Genomic DNA, 23605 nt, shown 5'->3' with positions numbered 1-23605 from the left:
TTGGGGACAGAGAATCCAACGGAGGAGGTGGGGGCAGAATAGGCAGAGCTCAATCTGCCATATAGTACTGTATTCCCAAATTCTGCAGAAGCTTCGTTGGCTCGCCTTATCCAGCCACGACCTATTAAACAGGCCTCCCATGCCACAATGTTAGCTTGGCACGGGAGCTCACCGTTTGGAATAGAATTGAGCTGGAAGGGACCTTAGAGGTCTTCTAGTCCAGCCAGTGAAGGGCTACCAAAATTTTTACTACTTTTTTTACTTACTATTTTTACACTGTGGGCGTAGCTTATGCATTTTCTCTCAACATCTTTGAGTGCAAATTGGGTGCTCTGGAGTGGAGCTCCATTTTCGCTACCCCACTGCGTCGCCCCCCCCCCCCCCGCAGTAGCCCAACCCTAAGTCCAGCCCTATACTCTCCTATGTATACAGTACTGCTAAAAGTAAATAAATAAAGGGAACACTCAAATAACACATCCTAGATCTGAATGAAATGTTCTCATTAAATATTTCATTTGCACAACAGCCGGTGAAATTGACTGTCAATCAGTGTTGCTTTCTAAGTGGACAGTTTGATTTCACAGCAGTTTGATTTACTTGGAGTTGTATTCTGTTGTTTAAGTATTCCTCCCCCCTTTTTTGAGCAGTGTACAATTTATTTATTCGATTTTTTTATGCCTCCCTTCTCCTTAGACTCAGGGCGGCTTACATGTTAGCAATAGCACTTAAAAAAAACTCCAAAAAACCAGAGCCAGCATATCGCCCCCACAATCCGGGTCCTCATTATACTCATTGTACACTATACTCGCCATATACTTTCAGATAAATGACTGCCTAGTCTTTTCTTCAAAACCTCCGGTGATGGAGAGAAGCCCACGATTTTTTGCCTCCGTGGCACACAAGTTAAGATCCCCGCAGGGCAGCGACCGGCAGAAAACCCCTCTGCTGAATCCAGAAAACCTTTTTTCCTGCTCCTGACGCGCCTGGATGCTCCTGGAAACCAACCAACCACATTTTCAGCCCGCGTGTTTAATGGTGACGGTTCAGCGGCTACTTGGCAACTATGGGTTTGGCCTTGGCAGCTACGCGGCAGGCGTGCGCTGGAATGAGAACAGCGAGATGCCCGTATCGTGCGAACCCACCGAGTGGGAAAAATAGAAACGGTGTGCAATTTCCACCCGGCTCTCTTTTTCACGGGTCAAGTGAAGCTCCAGTTGGTTGTAGCAAATTTTTTTTTTATTGCTGATAGCGAGAGGGGAGACCCAACAGTTACCTTTGCACAAGTTTGGGAGGGAAATCTTTTGCTTCGCTAGGAGAGGGGGCGGTTAATCGAAACTTGCTAAAAAAGAAAGTTCCGTGTCTTTCTGACCCGAGTGATTAATTCGGTGTATCGTGGGAACGCAGCCGGCACCCCTTTCCTCTCCAGCATCCGCGCCTCGCTTGAGACAATAGAAGCCCGCAAGGGACGGGACAGGGCGGGCTGGTCGCGAACTAAGAACGAGCCAATTAAGCCGAGCCTGGGTTTTGGGGAGAGATACGAAGCGAAGGCAGGTAGACTCGGGGGCTACCAATCTGAGGGTCGTATTGGCAAAGCCGGTGCGGCAGCGATCTTAAACTCCCGCCTAGAGTGAGCGCACATTAGAATCCAAATGCAGGAAGCCGGCCCTGTTTTCCCCGGGCATCTCTCTTGCTCCTAACTGCAATCTCCGTTAACTTTGAATCTTCTGTCCCATCTTGAGTTGCCAAGACAACTCGACACAAGAACAGCCCCCCCCAACGCCATCACTCTGCTAAACCAACAATTCCCTCACCATTGTCAAAACTATTCACTAAATCTGCATTACAGTACTATTATTATTAGTCTGCTCATCGTTCCTATCACCCATCTCCTCCCACTTATGGCTGTAACTTGTTGCTTGTATCCCTATGGTTTATATTCATATTGATTACTTCCTGATTGCTTATTTGTTCCCCATGACAATCATTAAGTGTTGTGCCTCATGACCCTTGACAAATGAATCTTTTCTTTTAGGTACACTGAGAACATATGCACCAAAGACAAATTACTTGTGGGTCCAATTACACTTTGCCAATAAAGACTTCTATTCTATTCTTCATTCCAATATCTAATCTAATCTATTCTATTCTATTCTTTCATTATTCAATTCAGTTCAGTTCTATTCTATTCCATTCCATTCTTCATTCCAACATCTATTCAATTCAGTTCAGTTCTATTCCATTCCATTCTTCATTCCAACATCTATTCCTATTCTACTCTATTCTATTCTTTCATTATTCAATTCAGTTCAGTTCTATTCTATTCCATTCTTCATTCCAACATCTATTCTATTCCATTCTTTCATTATTCAATTCAATTCAGTTCAGTTCTATTCTATTCCATTCTTCATTCCAACATCTATTCCTATTCCTATCCTATCCTATTCTATTCGACCTTTGGGGGAGGCAGCAAGGTGCTTTTTCAAGAGACAACTGGACTTTATGGTGAAGTCCAGAAAGCCCAATTGCCTCTTGAAAAAGCAGTTCTGGGAGAATCATGACCCAGATGAATGGGAGGGGAGGGTTCCCAATCAGGTTTAGCAGCCAATACCTCTCCTGTTTTATATTTAAATTCAAAAGCATCTTCCAAATGTTTCCAGAATTTTAGAGCCTGGAGAAAAAAAAACCCAAATCACAGGTATCTGGGCCATATTGGTGCCCACAGGTGTCTCCTTCTTCAGACTTTCTCTGATTCTCACACAAATTTCCTGAGATACACCAGAGAAAAGAACAGCAGGTAAAATACCATCAAAACAAATTAAGAACCAGCATAAAATGAAAACGAGGGGGAGCTGCATTCGTCTGAAATGGTCAAGAACCTCCAACACGGAGATCATGAGGCCAAGTTATTTTTTTCTAGGAAAGACTTCTGAAAATAGTGCCACCCACCCATTCCAATTCATGTGACCACCAATAATGGCTGGCTGGGGAGTTCTGGAAATTGAAGTCTACCTATCTTAAAGTTGGCAATGTTGAGAAATTGTGGTCTATACCTGTTGTGAGTGTTCCCCGTCAGCCTTTGGAAATGTCAGAAGAGGAAGAGGAAGACGACGTAGAAGCTGTCAGTTACCCTGATTTAAGAGATGTGGAGGAGGATAGTGGCGATGGGAACTTAATAGAAAACCCAGCAGATGTTAGTATGGATAGTAATACTTCTTCAGATAATGGGGGTGTAGAGAATAGTCCTTGGTTAAGAGCGTGGAAAACACGAAGCAAATTGTCACCCCAGCAAGCGACCCTGGTAAGGTTGTAAGTCTAGGATTTAACAGTTCACTTCAACAATGATGATCGTTCAAGCCACTGCCATCTTATCAAATGGCCGGCCAACCACTCCGACCCAGTCACATGATCATTAAGCCAAACCCACAAAATAAGCCACACCCACAGTGTGGCAATAAAAAAATTGGCTGCCCATTATACTGTGTATGCCTGTGACCCACCGCACCCTCGCTCCTTTGGCACACGAACCCCCCCAAAAAGTTTTGCCATCACTGTTTTAGATCATCAGTTTCAGCATCAAACCAAACTTTGAGAAATTTGGAGATTTTTCTAAAGAAAACCCCCAACAAACCCTGCCACCCAAAACCTTTAAAATTATTTCCTTGAGATTTTTCTGCTGAAGCTGGAAAAAAGCCCCTTGCCTTCCACAGAAAAGAGGACATTCGTGGGTTGGATGTTTGGCAGAATTTGGTCAGGTCACTCCTCATGTGTGCCACTTCCTGACTTTTTACACTATTGACTTAAGGCAAATAAGGAAGATGGCATTTTTTTAAAAAGTCAATTTACTTTCAGTTTGAAGCTTGCACAAAATATGCATGTGTATGTCGGCCAGCTGATTTTTGGTTAGCACAGGTGCTCTGGGAGGTTGTTTTTGGCTTCCAGAGAACCTGGGGGGGCATTTTTACCCTCCCCCCGGCTCCAGGAAAGCCTTTGGAGCCTGGGGAGGGCGAAATACGAGCCTACTGGGCCCACCGGAAGTTGGGGAACTGGCCATTTCTGGCCTCCAAAGGGCCTCCAGGGGATTGGGGAAGCTGTCTTCCCCTTCCCCAGGCATTAAATTATGGGGGTGGGCAATCACGCATGCATGAGAGCGCTCGCCCATGCCCTTTCGGCACCTAAGGAAAAAGAGGTTTGCCATCCCTGGTCTAGGCTTAGAAAGCTTAGAACTACATAACCTTAAACACAACTTAAGCCTAGCCCATAAAATCATCTGCTTCAACGTCCTTCCTGTCAACAACTACTTCAGCTTGAACCACAACAACGCACGGGCACACAACAGATACAAACTCAAAGTAAACCGTTCCAAACTCGAACTGTAGAAAATACCCGGAGCTCACTACCTGACTCTGTAGTATGGTCACCAAACCACCAAAGAGGGTAGACTGTCCACTGTTGACCCCTCTCGATTCCTAAGAGGTCAATAAGGGGCATGCATAAATGCACCAGAGTGCCTCCCGTCCCTGTCCTAATGTTTCTCTCTTATTAATACTAATATCATGTATATAAACATTGTTACATCTATGTACACTGCTCAAAAACAAACAAACAAAGGGAACACTCAAAGAACACATCCTAGATCCAAATGAATGAAATATTCTCATTGAATACTTTGTTCTGTACAAAGTTGAATGTGTATATCAGCAGGTGAAATTGATGGACAGACCGATATACTGTAATAGGATGAATAGAACAGAATTGGACTCAGGGATCACCAAGGTCATACTTTTAAATCCCGTAGACCAGTGTTTCCCAACCTTGGCAACTTGAAGATATTTGGACTTCAACTCCCAGAATTCCCCAGCCAGCAAATTATTATTATTATTATTATTATTATTATTATTATTATTATTATTATTATTATTATTGTTGTTGTTATTATTATTTATTAGATTTGTATGCCACCTCTCTCCGTAGACTCGGGGCGGCTTACAGCAATGATAAAAACAATATATAATAACAAATCTAATAGGTGGAATCTAAAATAACAATAATACATTTAAAAAGTCTAAAAAACAAGAAACCCCAATATATAAAAACATACATATAGTCATCATACACAAAAAACTACATAGGCAGGGGGAGATATTTCAGTTCCCCCACGCTTGACAGCAGAGGTGGGTTTTAAGGAGTTTACGAAAGGCAAGGAGGGTGGGGGCAGTTCTAATCTCTGGAGGGAGCTGATTCCAGAGGGTTGGAGCCGCCACAGAGAAGGCTCTTCCCCTGGGTCCCGCCAAACGACATGGGACCCGGAGGAGACCAACTCTGTGGGATCTAACCGGTTGCTGGGATTCGTGCAGCAGAAAGCGATCTCGTAGATACCCTGGTCTGGTGCCATGAAGGGCTTTAAAGGTAATGACCAACACTTTGAATTGTGACTGGAAACTGATTGGCAACCAATGCAGACTGCGGAGTGTTGGTGTAACATGGGCATATTTGGGAAAGCCCTTGATTGCTTTCGCAGCTGCATTCTGCACGATTTGAAGTTTCCGAACACTCTTCAAAGGTAGCCCCATGTAGAGAGCGTTACAGTAGTCGAGCCTCGAGGTGATGAGGGCATAAGTGACTGTGAGCAGTGACTCCCGGTCCAAGCAGGGTCGCAACTGGTGCATCAGGCGCACCTGGGCAAACGCCCCCCTCGCCACAGCTGAAAGATGTTTCTCTAATGTGAGCTGTGGATCGAGGAGGACGTAATTAAGTTGCGGACCCTCTCCGAGGGGGTCAATAATTCCCCCTCCCCAGGTTGATGGATGGACAGATGGAATTGTCCTTGGGAGGCAAAACCCACAGCCACTCCGTCCTATCAGGGTTGAGCTTGAGTCTGTCAGCTGGGGAATTCTGGAAGTTGAAGTCCAGATATCTTCAAGTTGCCAAGGTTGGGAAACACTGCTGTAGACCACCAAATTCATAATTTTAAGTCCCGCAGACCACTAATATTACTGTGGTAACCTTCCCCCAGGCGTGGGGAGGGAATAGGGATTTTGCAATATTCTTCCCCCTGGAGTGGAGAGGGAATGGAGATTTTACAGTATCTTTCCCCTGCCACGCCCAACACCACACTCACAGAACCGGTAGTATTGAATAGAATAGAATTTGTCTTTGGATACATTTGTCAAGAATCATGAGGTATAACACTTACAGATTGTCATAGGGTACAAATAAGCAATCAGGAAATAATGAGTATTAATACATACTGTTCAACAAAATAAAGGGAACACTCAAAGAACACATCCTAGATCTGAATGAATGGAATATTCTCATTCAATACTTTGTTCTGTACAAAGTTGAATGTGCACAACAGCAGGTGAAATTGATTGTCAATCCGTGTTACTTCGTAAGTGGACACTTTGATTTCACAGATGTTTGATTTACTTGGAGTTATATTGTGTTAAGTGTTCCCTTTATTGTTTTTTTGAGCAATGTGTGTGTGTATGTATATATATCACATGTTTTTGCTGATTTTTAAAAAAAAATTAAGGGAGACTAGGATAGCGCTATTTCAGCCTTGTTCGGGCCTCATCAGCTAGCCATACCCTTACTGGGATTTGATCCTGGGGCTTCTGCATTGTAAAGCAGAGAATTAACCTCTAGGCCAGTGTTTTTCAACCAGTGTGCCGTGGCACACTAGTGTGCCGCGAGACATGGTCAAGTGTGCCGCGAAGCTCAGAGAAAGAAAACAAGAGAGAGAGAAAGAAAGAAAGAAAGAAAGAAAGAAAGAGAAAGCAAGCAAGAGAGAAAAAGAACAAGAGAGAAAGCAAGCAAGAGAGAGAAAGTAAGAGAGAAAGAGAGAGAGAAAGAGAACAAGAGAGAAAGAAAGGAAGAGAGAGAGCAAGAGAGAGAAAGAAAGCAAGAGAGAGAGAAAGAGGGAGGGAAGGTGGGAGAGAGAAAGACATAGAGGGAGGTAGGGAGGGAGAGAGAAAGAGAGCAAAAAAGAGGAAAGAAGGAAGAGAGAAAGAAAGGGATGGAGAGAGAGAAAAAAAGAGGAAGGGAAAGAGGGAGAAAGAAATAGAGAGAAAGGGAGGAAGAGAGAGAATTTTTTTGTCCAATATTTTTTTACCACCACCCCCTCAATGTGCCCCATGGTTTTGTAAATGTAAAAAATGTGCCACGGCTCAAAAAAGGTTGAAAATCACTGCTCTAGGCCACCAGATCTGATCCCTTCAGCTTTGTACCAGGGAGGGGCTATATGTTTTTTTCTGTTGGATCACCCTGGTATATTGAAGGAGGTTAAAAACATGCGAAATTAATTGCCTTGAAATGGCCTGGGTTGGGCCTAGAGGCAACGTTCCTTCAATATATCAGGGTGATCCAACAGAAAATACATACACACACACACACACACACACACACACACACACACAAACACACAGAGCTGAAGGGATTGGATACTGTAGCGTAGAGGTTAATTCTCTGCCTTACAAGGGCAGAGAGGCAAAAAAGGAGCTGTGATGTTCCTTCAATATACCAGGGTGATTTGACACAAAATGTAACCCTTCCCTGGTACAGAGCTGAAGGGATTGGATACTGTAGCCTAGAGGATAATTCTCTGCCTTACAAGGCAAAGGTTGCAGGTTCAAGTCCCAGTGGGTATGGCTATATATACACTGCTCAAAAAAAACCAGCCCACCCTTGTATGTATCTATATTATTATATTATATTATACTGGTTATATATATATAAAATAACGTACTGGTAATATACACTGCTCAAAAAAAAATAGCCCACCCTTGTATGTATGTATATTATTATATTATATTATATTATATTATTTATTTATTTATTTATTGGATTTGTATGCTGCCCCTTTCTGGAGACTCGGGGCAGCTCACAGCAACAATAAAACAGTGTACAATAGTAATCTAATACTAAAAACAATTAAAAACCCATTAATATAAAAACCAAACATACATACATACATACCATGCATAGAATTGAAAAGGCCTAGGGGGAAAGAGGATCTCAATTCCCCCATGCCTGACGGCAGAAGTGGGTTTTAAGTAGCTTACGAAAGGTATGGAGGGTGGGGTCAATTCTAATCTCTGGGGGGAGTTGGTTCCAGAGGGCCGGGGCCGTCACAGAGAAGGCTCTTCCCCTGGGTCCCGCCAAGCGACATTGTTTCATTGACGGGACCTGGAGAAGATCCACTCTGTGGGACCTAACTGGTCACTGGGATTCGTGCAGCAGAAGGCGGTCTCTGAGATAATCTGGTCCGGTGCCATGAAGGGCTTTATAGGTCATAACCAACACTTTGAATTGTGACCGGAAATTGATTGGCAACCAATGCAGACTGCGGAGTGATGGTGTAACATGGGCATATTTGGGAAAGCCCATGATTGCTCTGGCAGCTGAATTCTGCACAATATGAAGTTTCCGAACATTTTTCAAAGGTAGCCCCATGTAGAGAGCATTACAGTAGTGGAGCCTCGAGGTGATGAGGGCATGAGTGACTGTGAGCAGTGACTCCCGGTCCAAGCAGGGTCGCAACATATATATAAATATAAATAAAATAACGTACTGGTAATATACACTGCTCAAAAAAAAATAGCCCACCCTTGTATGTATGTATATTATTATACTGTATTATATTATATTACATATACTGTATATATAAAAACATATATACGTATATGTTATAGTATAGTATAATATAATAATATACATACATACAAGGGTGGGCTATTTTTTTGAGCAGTGTATATTACCAGTACGCTATTTTACACAAATGAATGAATGAATGAACAAACAAATAAATAATCAATAAATATTCAATCAATCAAACCCCGTCGCAAAGCGGGCCTTGCAAGCGGCACGGGACTCTTGCGGGTGGGAACCGAGCCCGAAAGACCTCGCAGGGAAAAAAGCGGGAAGGAAGGAAGAGCCCGCGCCCCGTCCTCTCCTTCTTTCACCCCCCCCCCCGGCTGCTCCGGCTGGCGCGCGCCTCCGCCAATGAGCGCGCGCTCCGTGGACGTTTCCTCCTCTCCCCCCTCCACCCCCGACGCGCATGCGCCCCTCGGCCCACCTCCCCCCGTCAGAGTATGGCTGCGAGCGCGGGGGAGCTGAGGAGGCGACTGCGGGCGGGGGGACCAGCGGGAGATGCCCCCGACCCCCGGGAGCCGCGCGCCCCTCCGCCGCCTCCCTTGCGGCCCGGGTCCTTCTGGCTGACGCGGCTGGTGCTGCTGCGCGCCACCGCCTTGATTTACTGTAAGTGCCCGGCATGGTTGGGGGGTTCACCCAAATTGCCCCCTCCCTCAATACTCCCCCCCCCACTGTTTCTCGATTCCCTCCGTTGAGCCTCAGTCTGGCTGGCGTTAAGTTGAAGCTGGTGGCCAATGTGGGGTGGGGGTGATGGGGTTTTGTGTTGCAGCCCTTTGGGGAGTCCTGGTGCAGCCCCATTGGCCAAGCTCGCCTCCAAGAAGTTGCGGCTGCTCCATCCCTGGAATCCCAAAGGTGCAACTGGACATCCTTGTTTTTTGTTTTTGTTTTCCTTGGAAGACGTTTTGCTTCTCCTCCAAGAAGCTTCTTCAGTTCTGACTGGATGGTGGGCACTGGGGGATGAGAAGGATTTATAGAAACATAGAAGATTGACCTCCTCCTCCTCTCCTCCTCCTCCTCCTCCTCCTCCTCCTCCTCCTCATTATTATTATTATTATTATTATTATTATTATTATTATAGATTGGCGGCAGAAAAAGACCTCGTGGTCCCTCTAGTCTGCCTCTATACTATTTCTTGTATTTTATCTTAGGATGGATATATGTTTATTCCAGTAATTATTAGTCTTTAGAGAAGGGCGGCATACAAATCTAATAAATATTATTATTATTATTATTATTATTATTATTATTATTATTATTATTATTATTAGGATTTGTATGGGGCGGCTCACAACATAACAAACAGTACAAATCTAAAAATGTACAAATCTAAAAATCCAATTAATTTTACTAGAAAAGTTTTAAAACTCTACTAACATTTAAAATCATTCATTTCCATTCACATCACAATTGGGTCTAATGGGTCTAATGGCCCCAAGCCTGGCGGCACAGATAGGTCTTTAGGCAAGGAGCATGGGGCAGTATGAATCTCTGGGGGGAGCTGATTCCAGAGGGCCGGGGCCCACACAGAGAAGGCTCTTCCCCTAGGTCCGACATTTTCTAGTTCAGTGTTTCCCAATCTTGGCAACTTGAAGATATCTGGACTTAAACTCCCAGAATTCCCCAGCCAGCATTCAAATATCTACAAGTTGTCAAGGTTGTGAAACACTGGTCTAGTTGACGGGACCTGGAGAAGGCCAACTCTGTGGGATCTCACTGGTCGCTGGGATTCATGGTCCATCTAGTCTGCCCTTATACTATGTCCTATATTTTATCTTACGATGGATCTATGTTTATCCCAGGCATGTTTAAATTCAGTGACTGTGGATTTACCAGCAATGTCTGCTGGAAGTTTGTTCCAAGCATCTACTACTCTTTCAGTCAAATAACATTTCCTCACATTGCTTCTGATCTTTCCTCCAACTCACCTCAGATTGTGCCCCCTTGTTCTTGGGTTCACTTTCCTATTAAAAACACTTCCCCCCCTGAACCTTATTTAACCCTTTAACATATTTAAATGTTTTGATCATGTCCCCCCATTCCCTTCTGTCCTCCAGACTACAGTATACAGATTGAGTTCATGATGTCTTTCCTGGTAAGTTTTACGCTTAAGACCTTCCACCATTTTTGAAGCTCGTCTTTGGACCTGTTCAATTTTATCCATATCTTTTTGTAGCTGAGGTCTGAATTAAAAACAACCTGACTTGCTTATAAGTGGGATCGTTTTCATTAGGTAAAGTTTTATAAAGAATTAAGGCTTGTTTGTGGCACTTGTTAAAATATGCTTACAGACTTGGCAGCGGTAACTGTTGCTGTTTTCCACAAATATAAAAATACTTATAGAAACAAAGGCAAGGTTTGTTTTCAGCCTTGAAAACTTGTAAACAGTCTGCTGCAGGCTAAGTTGATAACTGCAGTTGTTTATTATATTCTGTGTCTGAAAATTATGTTGCATTCTGCTCCCCTTGCCATTTTGTGTTGCTTCGGTGTGGAAATTCCTATGGCTGTTGACCTCAATAAGTTGCTTTTGTAACCATTCCAGCTAGGAAGCATTTTAAACTGCTTTGGCCAAACTTTATTTCTCAACTGCACTCATGCCCTAGTCCTGTGATGGTGAACCTATGACACGCGTGCCACTGGCGGTAACTGGAGCCATATTTGAGGGCATGTAAAGAATTTGCCCTATGCCAGTTCCAGCATGCTAGCCAGCTGATTTTTGGCCTTTCCGAAGGCAGCGGCAGATTCTTTTTTTAAAAAAAATATCTTTATTTAAATACAAAGATACAAACGCAAACATATAAATGTTTCCAAAATAAAATAAATCTTGCTGGATTCTTGTGGTGAGGATGGGACACTAATGCCTGGATGAGTGTCCTGTGCCTTTTAGAGGAATGTTTAAAGCAGGAGCATGTTGCAAGCATTAGGCTATGTCTGCTTGTCATTCAGAGACCATCTCTGTAAGAATCTACAGATGGTCCTGAAAGGAAAAATAATAATAATAATAATAATAATAATAATAATTATTATTATTATTATTATTATTATTATTATTATTATTATTATTATTATTATTATTATTATTATTCTGGCTTTGACAGCATTAGAACAAATGCTGTCAAAGCCAGAATTGAAAAATCAACAGACGATCCAAAGTGCAGACTCTGTAAAGAAACAGATGAAACAATCGATCACATACTCAGCTCCTGCAAAAAGATCGCACAGGCTGACTACAAGCATAGACATGATGCTGTGGCACAGATGATCCATTGGAACTTGTGCCGGAACTATCATTTACCAGTGGCAAAGAACTGGTGGGATCATAAGCCTGAAAAAGTGGTAGAAAATGAGCAAGCAAAACTACTGTGGGACTTCAGAGTGACCGAATTCTGAAGCATAACACACCAGACATTGTGATCTTGGAGAAAAAGAAAGTATGGATCATTGACATCGCAATCCCAGGAGACAGCAGAATTGAGGAGAAGCAGCTAGAGAAATTAGTGAAATACGAAGATCTAAAAATCGAGCTGCAACGACTCTGGCATAAGCCAGTGAAAGTGGTCCCAGTGGTACTTGGCATGCTGGGCGCAGTGCCAAAGGATCTCAGCGGACATTTGAAAACCATTGGAATTGACAAAATCTCCATCTGTCAATTGCAAAAGGCCGCTTTACTGGGATCGGCAAACATAATTCGCCGCTACATCACGCAGTCCTAGGTGCTTGGGAAGCACCTGACTGATGAAATACGAAATCCAGCATAGTGATCTCGTTTGCTGTGTTGTACTGACATAATAATAATAATAATAATAATAATAATAATAATAATAATAATAATAATTTATTAGATTTATATGCTGCACCTCTCCGAGAACTCAGGGCGGCTCACAACAATAATAACAATGTACAAATCCAATATTTAAAAACACAATTAAAAAACCCTTATTAATAAATTAATCACACAACCCAATCAAACCATACATAAAGCAGTAGTTAGGGGAGATGTCAATTTCCCCATGCCTGGCGGCAAAAGTGAGTTTTCAACAACTTACGAAAGGCAAGGAGGGTGGGGACAGTTATGATCTCTGGGGGGAGTTAGTTCCAGAGGGCTGGGGCCGCCACAGAGAAGGCTCTTTCCCTGGCCTCCGCCAGACGACATTGCTTAGTTGGCGGGACCCGGAAAATGCCCACTCTGTGGGACCTAATCGTCTCCTTGCATTCGTGCGACAGAAGATGGTCCCGGAGGTATTCTGGTATTATTATTATTATTATTATTATTATTATTATTATTATTATTATTATTAATAATAATAATAATAATAATTTATTAGACTTGTATGCCGCCCCTCTCCGGAGACTCGGAGCGGCAGTTAACACACCCACACTGAAGGAAATACAGGTAATCCTGGACATAGAACCGTGATGGGGAACCTATGGCATGCATGCCACATGTGGCGCATGGAGCCATATCAGAGAGCACACGAGACTTTGCCATGTTTCAGCTCCAGCGTGAATGTGCGTGGTGGCCAGCTGATTTTTAGCCTTGGGAAAGGCCGTTTCATCCTCCAGAAGCTTCAAAGCTTCCCTGAAAACTTCTGGAGGCAAAAAATGCCCCAATGGGCAAACTGGAAGTTCATGAAAACGCTCTTCCGGTTTGCCATTGTGCTGTTTTTTGCACTCCAGCGCTTCAGGAAGCTCCCCTGAACCCTCCGGAGTTAAAAAAAACCCAGCACAACGGAAACTGGAAGTATGTTTTCATGAACTTCCGGTTTGCCCGTTGGGGCAATTTTTTCACCTACCAGGCTTCAGAAAGGCCTTCGCGAATGCGTGGGGGCAGCATGGGTAGTGGTGGTTGTGCATGTGTGGGGGAGAGAGGGAAGGGGTATAGGCACGGGCATACATGCTAGCACACGCCCACACCCCTCTTTTGGCACGTGAATCAAAAAAGATTAGCCATCACTGACCTAGGATCTCAAGTGAGCCCAGCAGGAAGAGGGAGATTGTGATCCCGCTGTATAGAGCGCTGGTGAGACCCCATTTGGAATATACTGTGTTCAGTTCTGGAGACCTCACCTACAAAAAGATATTGACAAAATTGAACAGGTCCAAAGACGGGCTACAAGAATGGTGGAAGGTCTTAAGCATAAAACTTATAAGGAAAGACTTCATGAACTCCATCTGTATAGTTTGGAGGACAGAAGGAAAAGGGGGAACATGACTGAAACGTTTAAATATGTTAAAGGGTTAAATAAGATTCAGGAGGGAAGTGTTTTTAATAGGAAAGTGAACACAAGAATAAGGGGGCACAATCTGAGGTGAGTTGGAGGAAAGATCAGAAGCAACGTGAGAAAATATTATTTCACTGAAAGAGTAGTAGATCCTTGGAACAAACGTCCAGCAGACGTGGTTGCTAAATCCACAGTAACTGAATTTAAACATATCTGGGATAAACATAGATCCATCCTAAGATAAAATACAGGAAATAGTATAAGGGCAGACTAGATGGACCAGGAGATCTTTTTCTGCTGTCAATCTTCTATGTTTCTTTTTCTGTTGCTAAGGGAAATATTTGTTTAGGGAGTTTTCCCCATTCCATGACCTTTCTTGCCACTGTTGTTAAGTGAATCCCTGCAGTTACTAAGTTAGTAACACAGTTGTTAAGTGAATCTGGCTTTGCTTTTGCTTTTAAGAGGGTCGCAAATCATATGACGGGGTGGGTTCTGGTTTTCTTCGCTTCTGGTTCACTCCTTGATGTGCGTGTGTGTGTGTGTGTGCAGTGCTAAAAACCAGCTTCTGTGTGTTCTGCTTGTTCGTACACAACGAAGCAGTGTACGAACATACGCACACACTGAAGCTTGACCCCTATGACAATCATTAAGTGTTGTACCACATGATTCTTGACAAATCTATATTTTCTTTTATGTACTCTGAGAGCATCTGCACCAAGACAAATTCCTTGTGTGTCTAATCACACTTGGCCAATAAAGAATCCTATCCTATCCTATCCTATCCTATCCTATCCTAAACAAATTGTTGTATAATACTGGAAACTTTCCCAGACATGGAAAACCCTGCATGGATTTATTCGGGAGACAGAAAGTTATATTCTTTCTTTGTCTTTTAAATATGTTTCTGGTAGTGGCCTGAACTAACGTTATTTCTTTAGATCAGTGTTTCCCAACCTTGCAACTTGAAGATATTTGGACTTCAACTCCCAGAATTCTGGGAGTTGAAGTCCAGATATCTTCAAGTTGCCAAGGTTGGGAAACACTGCTTTAGATCAGTTTCAATCATAATTGCGCACATTTCTCTCTATATATATGTGTCTAAAATACGATTTGGTTTTCACAGCAAGCATTGTGACTCTTGGTTTCTTTTCTGCTGGTGGTTTGACCTTCAAATGCAAGATAAGGGGTTTCGCTCCCTGCGCCCGCCTCCCCCCCCTCCAATTTTATGTTTTAAAAAAGAGCAGAGAAGAATAGACTTGTTGCATTTCGCGTCATTGAATCTTTATGGAGCACGGAGAATGTGATCCCTTCCTTCCTCTGTCTACCCTGACCAGTGGAAGCTCGGCTAGGAAGCACGCTAGGGGGGACAGGCTGAAACCTGCCAATAGCAGCATCCTGGAATTTTCAGATCATCCTCTACTTACAAACACAGTCGATCCCTCCCCAACCAATGTTAAGTGAGACATTTTTAAAATGAGTTTATGATTTTCCTTGCTGTAGTTAAGTGAATCGCTGCAAGTTGTTGAGGGAGTGACCCGATTGTTAAGAGTTGGCCTTCTCCGGGTCCCGTCAACTAAACAATGTCGTTTGGCGGGACCCAGGGCAAGAGCCTTCCCTGTGGCGGCCCCGGCCCTCTGGAACCTACTCTCTCCAGAGATCAGAGTTGCCCCCACCCTCCTTGCCCTTCGTAAGCTCTTAAAAACCCACCTCTGTCGTCAGGCATGGGGGAATTGAAATATTCCCTTCCCCTAGGCTTATAAAATTTATGTATGGTATGACTGTATGTATGGCTGATTTCTTAAATTGGGGTTTTTAGTTTTTAATATTAGATTTGTTTACGTTGTCTTTTTATTGTTGTTAGCTGCCCCGAGTCTGTGGAGAGGGGCGGCATACAAATCTAATAAATGAATGAATGAATGAATGAATGAATGAATGAATGAATGAATGGATTTGGTTTCCCCCTGGACTTTGCTTATTGGAAGGTCGCAAAAGAGGATCACGTCTAGTGGTGGGTTACTAGCCAGAATGCTAAATTGGGCTCGCCACCGCAGCTCGTGAGTGCTTGCGGGGCCAGCATGATTTTGCTTCTGCACCTGTGGAGGTAGCAAAATCGTGTACGGAGCCACAGGTGCACCTGTGTTTCAGTGAGGGTTTTTTTTTGCTTCTGCGCATGCCGAAACACGGGTGCACCTGCGGCTCCGTGCGCGATTTTGCTACCTCCACAGGTAAATTTTTTTTAAAAAATTGGGGGAATTTTTTTGGGGGGGTGGGGCATATTTTTTTTTTTTTTTTTTTTTTGTGTGTGTGTGTGTGGATTTTTTTTGGGGGGGGGTGTTGAAGTCCACAAGTCTTAAAGTGCCCGGGTTTGAGACCCCTGATTTAGAAGCTCCCATATCGCCGGCTGTCAGACGTAGCAAGAGCGGCTGATTGTTTATTATTGATTGATTGATTGGATTTCTATGCTGCCCCTCTCTGAGGACTTGGGGCGGCTCACAACATATAAAAAACAATGGAAAACATCTTAAATCCAATTAACTATAAAATTAAGGTGGTGCAGCAGGTAGAGTGCAGTACTGCAGGACGCTAAAGCTGACTGCTAGATCTGTAGGTCAGCGGTTCAAATCTCATCACTGGCTCAAGGTTGACTCAGCCTTCCATCCTTCCAGGGTGGGTAAAATGAGGACCCGAATTGTGGGGGCAATAGGCTGGCTCTGTTAAAAAGTGCTATTGTTAACATGTTGTGAGTCGCCCTGAGTCTAAGGTGAAGAGTGACATTAACAACAACAAAAAATTCAAATAAACAAACAAACAAATCTAAAACCCAGGCTTATTACAAATCAATCACTCCCATTCACACAGCAAACATAGATTTTGTTCATCGGCCAGGAGTCAAGTAATTAATAGCCCTAAGCCTGACAGCATAAATGAGTCTTCAGACTCTTGCGAAGGCGGGGGCAGTGTGAATCTGGGGGGAGCTGGTTCCAGAGCTCCGGAGCCCCCACAGAGAAGGCTCTTCCCCTAGGCCCCCCCAGGTGACATTCTCTGGTTGATGGGACCTGGAGAAGGCCGACTTTGTGGGACCTCACCAGTCACTGGGAATCATGCGGCAGGAGGAGGCCCCATAAGTAATGTGCTCCGATGCCATATAGCAGTGATGGCGAACCTATGGCACGGGTGCCAGAGGTGGCACGTGGAGCCTTATATGCTGGCACACGAGCTGTTGCCCTAGCTCAGCTCCATTCTGCACCTGTGGGCCGGCCAGCTGATTTTTGGCTCGCACAGAGGCTCTGGGACAGAGTTTTTGGCTTCCAGAGAGCCTCCGGGGGAGTCTTCGGAGAGGGGCGGCATACAAGTCCAACAAATAAATAAATAAATAAATAAATTAAATAAATAAATAAATAAATAAATATGGTAAATGATTTAGCTTTACTAGATAAATGGTCAAAGCAATGGAAACTGCAGTTTAATGTTTCCAAATGTAAAATAATGCACTTGGGGAAAAGGAATCCTCAATCTGAGTATTGTATTGGCAGTTCTGTGTTAGCAAATACTTCAAAAGAAAAGGATTTAGGGGTAGTGATTTCTGACAGTCTCAAAATGGGTGAACAGTGCAGTCAGGCAGTAGGGAAAGCAAGTAGGATGCTTGGCTGCATAGCTAGAGGTATAACAAGCAGGAAGAGGGAGATTATGATCCCGCTATATAGAATGCTGGTGAGACCACATTTGGAATACTGTGTTCAGTTCTGGAGACCTCACCTACAAAAAGATATTGACAAAATTGAACGGGTCCAAAGACGGGCTACAAGAATGGTGGAAGGTCTTAAGCATAAAACGTATCAGGAAAGACTTAATGAACTCAATCTGTATAGTCTGGAGGACAGAAGGAAAAGGGGGGACATGATCGAAACATTTAAATATATTAAAGGGTTAAACAAGGTCCAGGAGGGAAGTGTTTTTAAAAGGAAAGTGAACACAAGAACAAGGGGACACAATCTGAAGTTAGTTGGGGGAAAGATTAGAAGTAATGTGAGAAAATATTATTTTATTGAAAGAGTAGTAGATCCTTGGAACAAACTTCCAGCAGACGTTGTAGATAAATCCACAGTAACTGAATTTAAACATGCCTGGGATAAACATATATCCATCCTAAGATAAAATACAGAAAATAGTATAAGGGCAGACTAGATGGACCAGGAGGTCTTTTTCTGCCGTCAGACTTCTATGTTTAAATAAATAAATAAATAAATAAATAAATAAAGAAAGAAAGAAAGAAAGAAAGAAAGGATGGTGTTTTTACCCTCCCTCAGCTCCAGGGAAGCCTTTGGAGCCTGGGGAGGGCAAAACATGAGCCTACTGGGCCCACCAGAAATTGGGAAACAGGCCGCTTCCGGCCTCCAGAAGGCCTCCAGGGGGCAGAGGAAGCCGTTTTCACTCTCCCCAGGCACTGAATTATGGGTGTGGGCACCCACGCTCTTTCGGCACCCGAGGAAAAAAAGGTTTGCCATCACTGCCATATAGGGTTTTATAGGTCATAACCAATGCTTTGAATTGCATTCAGAAACCAATCGATAGCCAATGCAGCCTGTGGAGTACTGGAGAGACATGGGCATAGCTAGGGAGGTCCATGACCACTCATTTTGCATGATGTGTAGTTTTCAAACGCTCTTCAAAGGCATCCCCGTGTAGAGAGCATTGCGGTAGTCGAACCTCGAGGTGATAAGGTTTCCTGAGCTGTCACTGGTTGTGATTGCCGTTTGCTCTGTTAGCCTTAATAAAGGCTCCTTAATTAATTAAATAATAATAATAATAATAATAATAATAATAATAATAATAATAATAATTTATTAGATTTGTATGCCGCCCCTCTCCGGAGACTCAGAGCGGCTCACAACAATTACAGCAATATAACAAATCCAATAATAAAAAGACATCTAAAAACCCTTCATTAAAACCATACAACACAATCATACCATACATAAACTATGTGGACCCGGGGGTGTCTCAGTTACCCCATGCCTGGCGACATAGGTGGGTGTTCAATAGCTTACGAAAGGCAAGGAGGGTGGGGGTGGTACTAATCTCCGGGGGGAGTTGATTCCAGAGGGCCAGGGCCGCCACAGAGAAGGCTCTTCCCCTGGGGCCCACCAGATGACGTTGTTTAGTCAACGGGACCCGATGGCGAACCTATGGCATGGGTGCCAGAGGTGGAACGTGGAGCCTTATATGCTGCACACGATTCTTCTGGTTCAAGAACTGGCTCGCCTCACTTATTGAGTCCTCGCCTTTTGGGTTTAACATGTTCTTTGGCAGCTATCCCGATTGCTGGAGTTGCAATGTTTAAGTGGGTGGCCAAATCAGTCGTTGGAAGGAACGAACTCCACCAGTGGGCTGATGGAAAGACCTCGTGCCCTTTGAATAAAAGAAGAGAAGAATTTTGGATAATTTTTTTGACCTCACTAAAAATATTGTTCCAATTGCTACCTGCCCTTAGATTTGAGAAAAAGCGAGCTCAATTTATTTATTATTTATTTATTAATCTAATTTATATGCCGCCCAACTTCTCAAGGACTCTGAGCAGTTTACAACCAAAAAAAAAAAACATATTTAAAAGAACAATTTAAAAAATAATTACAAAACCCTAGTAGAAGCCATACGTATCTCTCAATATCTCTCATGCCCGGATCTAGGTATTTCGTCAACAGCCCCAGGCCTGGTGGACAGGTGTTTACAGCTTTGCGGAAGGCCAGTAGGGTGGAGAAGGTATGGACCTCCGGGGGCAGCTGGTTCCAGAGAACTAGAGCCACCACAGAGAAGGCCCTTTCCTGTGGCCCCGCCAGTTATCATTGCTTGGTTGATGGGGCTTGGAGAAGGCCAGCCCCATGGGCCCTTATCGGTCGCAGGGGTAGGCAAACGTGGCTCTTCTGTGACTTGTGGATTTCAGCTCCCAGAATTCCTGAGCCAATCATGCTAGCTCAGGAATTCTGGGAGTTGAAGTCCATATGTGATAGAAGAGTCAAGTTTGCCTACCCCTGGTCTAGACGTAAGCCATAGGTGATGACCAACACCCTGAATTGCATCCGGAGACTGATTGGGAGCCAGTGCAGCTCGTGGAGAGTTGGTGTGATGTGGGTGAACCTAGTACCTAGTTTAATCCTCTTGGACCTTGTTTATCCGATTAGGTCTTGTTAAGAGGCACATGATCCACCTTTTAACCTCAATATTTTATTTATTCCAAAGGTTGCTTCTTGCTATTTTGGAAGAAGGACTTAGTGTCAGCATTGGTTTTGAAGGAAAGACTCTCTTGTGGCTAAACTTGTCTTTCTTGAAGTTTCTTTTGTGTAACCTGCATGTTCGCCCTCTTTCCCCCCCCCCCCCCCTTAACCCATTTGGGCAATGTATATTTTTCCCTAATTTGCTCTTTTTTTGTTTATGTTTGCACTTAAGCCTGGTGTCTAATTTGCCTTTTTTTTTGCAGCTGATGAGCAGTTTAGATGATAGGGCAGTAATTTTGAGGTAGGTTTTGATTGCCACTTGCAACAGAATCTCCTTAGCAAATTGCCATGTTAATCAAAGTTAATTAGGTTGTGGAAGACATGACCCTCCTCTCCCATACCAGGGAAGTGGATTTTTATTTTTAAACAAGATGATTTTTGAGGGAATTGTACGAAGGAAGGTCCTGGGTTCGGTCGGATACCTTCTGATGGCATTCAAAGACTCCACACGGACAAGTGGTGGCGTTTTTAATATGAACCGATACAGATGTCTAATTTTTTCTCCAACGCTTACTGGCTGCTGCTGGGGGTACGTTTTTAGTTGTTTTCCATTAAAAAAACCCTGCAAGTAACCACAATTTATTTTCTCATGGGGTGCCAGTAAAACCGAGCCCTGAGATATTTGAGAGGCCACAAAAGCTGAAATTCAGAGCTTTCATGCAGACTCTTCGTAAAATCTTTGCTGAAGATTTCTTCAGGCAACTGCTCCAAACTATTTCTGTCAGGAAAACCAGTCTTCCAAATTTGTGTGTGTGATTGTTTATGGTCACTCTATATGATTTCTTATAGCTTTGATTGATCTCTCTGTCTGTCTGTCATCTGTCTCTCTCTCTCTCTCTCTCTCTCTCTCTCTCTCTCTCTCTCTATCTATCTATCTATCTATCTATCTATCTCTATTTATCTATTAGCTATCAGTATCAATTTACCGTCCCTCCGTCCGTCCCTCCATCCCTCCCTCCCTCCATCCATCCATCCATGTATCATCTATCATCTATGAGTTGTCATCTACAGCAGTAGATGGTGAACCTTTTTTTTTCTTGGGTGCCGAAAGAGCATAGGCATATGCTATCGCGCATGCCCGAGTGCCCACACCCATAATTCAATGCCAGGGGAGGATGAAAACAGCTTCTCCCGCCCTCTGGAGGCTGCAAACGTCCTGTTTCCCAATTTCTGGTAGGCCTAGTAGGCTCGTGTTTCACCCTCCCCAGGCTCCAAAGTCGTCCTTGGAGCCGAAGGAGGGTTAAAACACCCTCTCCCATCCTCCTGGAGGCTTTCTGGAAGCCAAAACTCCCCTCCCAGAATCTCTGTGTGAGCAAAAAATCAGCTGGCCGGCACATACATGCATGTTGGAGCTGAGCTAGGGCAACAGCTCGTGTGTCAGCAGATATGGCTTCACATGCTACCTGTGGCACCCATGCCATAGGTTCGCCATCAATGTTCTAGATCAGTTTTGATCGATCGATCTGTCTGTCCCTATCCCTATATCTATCTATCTATCCATCCATCCGTCCATGTGTGGCACAGGTTCACCATCATTGATCTACAGTATCAATTTATCACTCCATCATGTCTGTCTGTCTGTCTGTCTGTCTGTCTGTCTGTCTGTCTGTCTGTCTGTCTGTCTGTCTGTCTGTCTGTCTATCTATCTATCTATCTATCTATCATCTCTATATATATCATATATCAGCTATCATCTACAGTATCAATTTATCTATCATCTCTCTCTCTGTATATGTGTGCATGTGTGTGTGTGTACATGTTATACATGGTATGTGTGTATCTGTATCTGTATGTATTAGGCCAGTCTAAAGGAGTCACCTTGTTAACAACATTTTAATTGATGACCTAAAGCAAATGGTATCATTATTGCATTGATTGTGGGCATAGCAATATGGAACTGTAGGAGTCAATTTTGTGTAGTGGTAAGGTACCAGGCGAGAAGTTGTGAAGTTCTGAATTCTAGTCTTTACTTAGACTTGGAAGCCAGTTAAGTGACTCCTGGCCAATCTCTCTCCCTCAACCCCAAGAAAACAAAAGTCTAAAAGTCTTGTCAATCTATAATTGGACTGCCTGATGAAATAAACTTGAATAAAATTCAATCTATGATTTAGGTACATCAAGGTCACCGCTGTATTCTCACCTAGGCCTTATCTAGTGGGGACCTCCTCATTAAAGAGGAGAGATGGTTCTCTATGAAAGGAAAACTTTTTATACGGTGGTCCCCCTGGTACGAAATGTGTTTGCCAGAAGCTCACGTGATCCTCATATTCGCATATTTATTTTAGCACCTTTTCCCTCAGGCTTTTGAACTAGCTTTTAATGGTTTCTGATTTGTGTCATTTTAGATTTTGAAAGTCTCCTTTGCTGCTGCTAGTTTATATGTGCATTTTATTTTATTTTACTTACATAACTTTTTATTAAAATTACCTTTTAGAGCATTTTAGAGCATCGATTATCTAATGCCAGATGAAAGAAAACATATATTAATTCCAGGAAATGAAACTATACCTTATTGATAATAGGACAAGAAAAAGAATTATTATTATTATCAGTTTCTCCTCACAAAGCACAAAATAAATATAAGTTAATATATTTGTTGTGATTAAGTTTTTTTCTTTATTTATTTGTTGTTTTTTCTTTTCTTTTTTTTCTTTCTTTGCTATGCTTTAGTTGTATATGTATACTTGTGTATTGTATTTGTGCATTGTATGGTGTTTTTTTTCTCTATTATATGTTATATGTTTTTTTAATGAAGAAATTTAATAAAAATTATTTTAATAAAAAAATAAAAATAAAACATAGCATTTGATTGTAAACTGTTTCAAGAGTTTGGGTAACGAGGTGTTTAAAATTTTTAAAAATGAATAATAAAAGTAAAGACTGTACCTATGTCATGGTTGGATTGCCACAATATAGAGTCACACCTGAATAAACTTGCCTTTCTCTTGATTTTTTTCTGAAGAATGGGAAGTTCATTCTCTCGGGCAGATGGGGCCCAAACTATAACTAGACTTAAAGATAAGCCTTGGTTGTGTGGTCGGGTTCACACATTATGCTAAACCATGATTTAGATTTGATTTAGGTGACAGGACCGCATCTGTTGTGTTTTGCAAACCATGCTTGGTGGCTTTGCATAGTCTATGAACAATTATAAATTTTTTTCCAATAACTATGGTTAAATAAAGTGTCATTTTATCGGACAATCCAAATAATACCAGTAAGTACTGCCTTGTAATGATAAATGAAATAGAGAAGTGAATATTTCAGAAAGTCCCAAAAAGTTACCTGCTTGGAAGAAGTTTCTGCATTTCCTGTTTTCAATCAAGATTTAAAACTAAAAATGTGGGTTCAAAAATAACCATTTACCCAGGCATGGAATCTGTATCCTTGCCCCTAAGACATACATCATCTTGATTAATTTCATACTGGGTACAGAGTTGAAATAATAATAATAATAATAATAAT

At 42.8% G+C, this 23605-nt stretch overlaps 1 protein-coding gene across 2 annotated transcripts in view; it reads left to right on the top strand.

The window, feature by feature from the left end:
- The first annotated feature begins 9081 nt into the window (after window positions 1–9081).
- The window catches only part of LMF1 (lipase maturation factor 1), a 170200-nt gene continuing 155676 nt past the window's right edge, over window positions 9082–23605 (top strand). Inside the window, exon 1 of one of the 2 annotated variants that reach the window (XM_070760837.1) lies at window positions 9082–9255. The gene's annotated coding sequence lies outside the window, so the exon portion shown is untranslated. The remainder of the gene's footprint in view (window positions 9256–23605) is intronic. The other variant, XM_070760836.1, reaches the window with a different exon arrangement.

Source organism: Erythrolamprus reginae, chromosome 9 (assembly GCF_031021105.1).
Source record: "Erythrolamprus reginae isolate rEryReg1 chromosome 9, rEryReg1.hap1, whole genome shotgun sequence".
NCBI classification, from domain to species: domain Eukaryota; kingdom Metazoa; phylum Chordata; class Lepidosauria; order Squamata; family Dipsadidae; genus Erythrolamprus; species Erythrolamprus reginae.
The sequence above is the reverse complement of the archived record's forward strand: the minus strand, read 5'-3'. Positions and strand labels throughout refer to the sequence as shown.